Genomic DNA, 6,272 nt, shown 5'->3' with positions numbered 1-6,272 from the left:
CCAATCCTGTGAGTTACAAAAGATAAAATATTCTTATTGCTTACAAAGAAGAAAAAAAAAGAAATCAGGATGAAACAACTAAGAGAAAAATACCTATAAATGCAAGAACTGACAAAGCAAAAAAAAAAAAAAAAGAGAGAGAGAAAGGAAAGCCTTTGAAAAGATTGAGTTGTCACCGTAAATACTTACAAATAATCAGAGTGGAAAAGACATCATATCAATCAGTGAACTGACATTGTCAAATCGAATGATGGGGAGCTAACAAATATCAGGCATATTTAACCTTTTATTTTTTTATAACTAGCTACTGATTTCTCAAGTTTAAACAATTCATTCCAAAAGTAATATTTCAGTTACGCTTATGACTCTTCACATACATCATCACAAAATATCATAAAAACATTTATTTAAAATAAGCATGATTTTTATGATACAGAAGTTGGTTTTAAAAAGTACATGATTGAATATAGTTTTAGGTTCCCTATTTTTAAAAAATTACACATTTAGAGACTGAAATACAGCCACCATATTTACCTATTATTTAAATTACTGATCCATAAGCTATAATATAGACCTTGAAGTGACAGTTCTCAAACTCTATGATCGTGTGGTGAAAGCATAAAGAAGGGTTCCATCATTTAGTTGAATATGGCCAGTCATTTCCAAGTTTTCACATTTGATTGGATTTTCTTTTTAACATTTTGATCACTAAAATTTCTCTTTTAAAAAATTGGTGTTCAAGAATTTTTGGCTCTGACAAAGTGAATGTCCAAGTTTCATAAAATATGTATTGATAGAATTTCTTGGAAAGGTGATTGTGCCTAAATTGAACAGTTAATAAATTTTTGTGGTTATATATTCATGTTTAAGATTTTTGTTTTATATACCTATAATAGAGTTATGGTTTTCTAAGCAGTATTGATTCCAACTCATGTAATATGATTAAATAATGCAATAATTCAAATTCTACTTTGAATACTATGATACTCAGTTGTTCTGCTTCCTGGTCAAAGTTGGTAACCATTGCTTTAGAAGTACATACATATTCAGATCATTTTTATTGAATTATTTAAATTTCTCTGAATTCCTGAGTAAGTAAATATAAGGCAGTGTACTTGGTTAGTTACATTTTTACAGAAGAGATGCATTGGTATCTCTGGGGTTTCTATCCCGATGCTCTCGCACCATGGGGGAGAAAACGTTAATGCAACTTTTCCTTATGGGTACAAGTGTGTGTATTAACCAAAAATATTTCTTATAAGTTTCTTTGGCATGTATAAGATTAACTTAAATGAAGTATTCATGTATATGTGGCTTAAATCTAGGAATTATACTTATCGTTCATTACAGAGATTGGTACCAGTGACAAAATAAGATACTCTTAAAATTTGTAGACTAAACAGCCTTTCAAAATATAAAATTTGAATAATATATGCTGAAGAAGATATAAAAACCTTTAAAATTCATATTATTTTTCTTGAAGTACAGTGAAATCATTAGTACCTCTCATTGGCTTCTTTATATGTGTACTTAACTATTGCTCCCAGATAAAATGTGAATATCCAAAAAAGGAAGACACTGCAAGTTTGGAAGTTCTGTGATACTACAGTGAGGATTCAAAGGGATCTGTCAAGCAAAGTTCACTGACCCTTCCAGCCAAAAGAATTTCTCACATGTCTCAGAAAAGGCAACCATCAGAAAGCAAAAGATGAAAAACAAAACAAAGACTTTCTTTGAGCCTCAGTTTCCTTGCCTGTAAAACAAAAAGACAGAGGAGCTTTAAGCTGTTTTCCAACTCTGTCCTTCTATGATTCCAAGTAATGAAAGATCCTCTACTCTGTTTTAGTGTTGCTGCCTTGTTTTGGTTGCTTTTCTGTAACATAGCTAGATAATGGCATCTCCAAGTATGAATAGAGGGTTATTTTATTTAGCCTGATCCCATGTGAACTGATTCATACCACTATTTATTAGTTTTAAAATTTATATATACATGTATATATATATGTATTTTGACATATATATATACATACTTGTATATGTGTGTGTATATATATATATATATCAAAGTCAACGTAGTACTGGAGGTTTTTGTTAGTGAGAAAGATGATTTTTTGAATATTGCACTGTGTACATTCATTTGTAATAATCTGGGATTTTAAATAGAGTTTTAACCAAAAATGTCTTAAATATGTAATCCAAAAGGAAATTTTCCATAACCTTTTACCAACAATATAAATAGGTCTGTGTGTATGTGTATATCCGTGTGTGCGTGCACGTAGAACTGGAGATAATTTATGTTAAGCACTTAATAAATGATATGAGGATCATTAGCAAATAATACTTAGATCATAATAACTCTAGTATTATTAGAATTTACACACTTCAATTATGACATGACAACAACTCATGTAACCATTTAGTAATTCTCAAAAAGAAATTATATTCATTCCAGTGCACTACTAAACATTCTCTTTGGAATTTTTAAATCATTTAAATAATCCCCAGGGGTTATTCAAAATATGGTATGTAAAACTACTATAAAATGCCCAGATGTTAGTAAAACTTTGGTCTTTTATTTTCTAATACATATTCCTATAAAAATTTTATATTATTTCATTTAAAAAATACAATTTATTTCACATCTTCCTAATTGTCCTTAATGTTTAAAAAAGTATTTACTCAAAAAAAAAAAGTATTTACTCAATTTCTCATATTAATCAGACAAGCAAGAAAGGAAGACCTCTGTAAAAGAGCTTTATCAACATTTTACTTTGCATTTCCAAAGCTCCATTTTGAGAAATATTTGTTGGCTCACAGCAAATCCATGGGAAACTATAAAGTAATATAGGCCTTGCTCAGAATTCTCTCAGGCAATTACTAGAAACACCATAAAAATGTGTGATCAGGGTATCTAGACCAAGGATGTTTCTAAGGGATCTCTCGATTATATATTTATTCCCATTTTTCATAAATGGTGTTCCTTGGAACACTAGTTTTTCAAAACACTCCTGAAGAAAGGAATTCCTAGTTAAACAATTTGGAATTCTTTGCATAATCTTTCTACTGAAACCTCACAAGTCATGACAAGATATTAGAATTCCTAACAAGTATTGTATTAGAGTCTACTATTTATTTCTGTTTAAGAAATTAGACACCTAGAATTACTTAGCTGATGGTGCTTTTTTTCATTCTAACATGCCAGCAGTTCTCTCTCTTGCCCCTTTTCTCCTTGCTAAATGCTATGAATCTGCATCCCATGGAACACTCACTGGGACATGCTGCTGGCGGCCTCAAGGCTTTGGGAGCGTTTCCACCATCGCTATGACCACCTCAAGGCCAGAGTGCAGTCCAGGGAGCAGGTATAGAAAAAGGGTACAAAATCTCAGAAATTCATGAGGGTTGTTCAAAATGGAATTACAAGTTTGATTAATATTTCATCAGTCAAATGAATTTGCTGACTGTGTCAATTTTTCCTTCAGTATGTTTAGAAATACAATATAGTAGATGAGCTACAACTGTGATAGACATCGTGAAAAATGATTGGTCTTCTTGTCACGGGATCTCTCAGAAAAGTACGATTGTTTATTTATTTATTTATTTATTTATTTATTTTTATTAATTAATTAATTTATTTATTTATTTAGTATGATTGTTTAAATGCGAAAAATGCATTAACTTCAGAATGCCCTGCAAATAGGAAGAAACTTACAAGAAGTATACTTTGAAATAATCAAAATGTTTACAGAATATGAAGATTTTCCTAAGGACAGGCAGTACATGAGTTAAGTCATTTAAGGAGACCAACAACTTGCACTGAGGATGCTACAGGTTACTCAGTTGGCATCAGTGACGTCTTCCTATGTTAAAAGAAATAATCCTTGATGATTCTAGCAAAGCAATGTGAATGTACTTATGCCACTGAAGCTTAAAAATCATATAGATGGTAAATTTTACACTGTATGTCTTTTGCCACACTATAAAAATTAATTAATTAATTAATCAATCAATCAATCTTGTTTTAAGGCACCACTAAAATAGCAAGATATTTTTTTAATACTCGAGAGAATTACTTGCTTTGTAATAAAATAATATCCTTAAAAACATCTAAAGCCTTCCTCTATCCCTGGTAAACACTCTCTTGACCAAAAGAGAAGGCAGTGGTGGATGCTGAACAGATCCGACAGCTGTCAGAATAAAAGAAATATTCTTTTCTTCCTCCTACTTCCACTACCGAAATTCCCATGCCATTACAGTTGCAATAACAGATTTGAAAGTAGACTTCCATTTTACATGGTAAAAAATAATACAGTGTTCTAAAAATGTAAAATGGTATTTCACAAGTTTTTTTAAAAAATATTTCATTTCCTGTAGTGGCATTAAGAGTAAAATCTACCGTGTAGATTTCTAAGGTTAGGTGGGATACATTTGACTTATCAAAGTGTGTATTAATATAGAAGAATTAACAGATTTGTGAGAAATAGACTTAGCAAAGGATTAGTGAACTATAAAAGGATTGATGAACTATAAAACTCATTGCAAAGCTAAGAATGTTGAAAAACCATTGCTCGTGTTGGCTCATGTCATCTACTAGACTATAAGTTTATGAAGGCAGGGAACACATCCATCTTGTTCACCACAGGTTTTTTTTTTTTTTCATGCCTTTAACAGTATCTAGTGTTGTAGACACTTAATAAATATTTTTGAGGGAATTAGGAAGTTCAAGATAGAGTTAAAATACAGAAAGTTGCTTTTTAGGCAATGGTTAAAAAGTGACACTAATGAAAGTACTTCTCAGTTAATAAATGATTCAAAACACCAATTGAGCATTTAGATATCTAATACATCACAAGTTCATTATTCATGTTAATCCTTTGCTACCATATCCATCCAAATCCTACATATGGAATTTTATTCACAAACCAATACTCTACATTTCAAGAAACCAATATTGTCAACACTTAAGCACTTAATATTCAATTTTTTACATAAATCTTTTTGTCTGAAGGACTTTTGCTGAATTTTTCTCGTGAAGTCTGGGCAATAAGATTGTACTCCATAGATATCTTTATGTCCATTTTTAAAAAAGAGATTTTATTTATTTGAGAGAGAGAGTGAGCAATAGAGAGAGCATGAGTAATAGAGAGAGCATGAGTGAGGGATGGGGGGCAGGAGAGGGAGAACAGATTCCCCTGCTGATCAGGGAGTCCTCCTGGATCCCAGGACCCTGGGATCATGACCTAAGCTAAAGACAGCTGCTTAGTCAACTGAGCCACCCAGGAGCCCCTAACCTTAGGTCCTTTTTAAGTGGATGCATTATTATTAAACTTTCTCTGTATTTGAAAGATATCCAGTGGGAGAATATTAATTAAAATGTTGATATTCATTATTTAATTTAATTGATATCCTTTGAAATTCGAGCTATTTATACATAAACATTAAATGACAAATCATCAAATGGTGTTTCATGTAATCTTGATAAAAGATTTAGAGATGAAAGAGTATGTATTTGGAAGATTGTAAAAAAAAAATAGGTATCTACTGCTTTTAAATGTATTTCCTGGACATTAATCATTGGATTTTGTGTTTTTTATTTAGAAAAAGTGAAATATAAGCAGGAAAAAAAGAACATAGTCTCCAAATGATTAGCTAAAACGGTCAAAACTTTGGAATCACTTTGAAATCTATTTTAAAAGCTCAGCTACTTTGATTTTTTTCTATTATAGAAACATGAAAAGTTATTTCAACTGAATGGCATACATAACTCCTACAGTGTAGACAGTTGCTATTATTTGTTCACTTCATCAAAATGCTTTTTTAAATTCTTGCTACATCTGTATTACCAGGTCCTGGAGAAACCAAGGTGAAAGAGGCCCAGGAGAAGCCAAACCCTCTTTGCTATTTCTAACAAAGGAAATGCCATTCTTGCCACTAACTCTTGGAATGATTTCCAAGTTCTCTAAAAATAATTTAACCTGTGTCAAATAGCTGTCTCATCTGGAAAACTCAATAAATGAGTGTAGAAGTTAGAAAGAGTAGGGGAGGGAGTTAGGTGTTAAACTGAAATGGTATATCCATTTGAGATTGAGGCATGTGAGATTGAAACTCCAAATTAGCCAGCACGCTTCCATACATCTGCTCACTTTTCTTTAAACTTGAGCTATATTATTGCAGAAAAGCATAATAATCCCCACTCTGATCTTGCATTTCAAGGGAAAGAGCCTGAGCCATCACAGTGCAAGCACTTTTATGAACGGGTATTATGGGTGGATGAA

The sequence above is a fragment of the Canis lupus genome, chromosome 31 (genome assembly GCF_048164855.1).
Source record: "Canis lupus baileyi chromosome 31, mCanLup2.hap1, whole genome shotgun sequence".
Lineage (NCBI taxonomy): Eukaryota > Metazoa > Chordata > Mammalia > Carnivora > Canidae > Canis > Canis lupus.
This window is presented reverse-complemented; position numbering follows the sequence as displayed.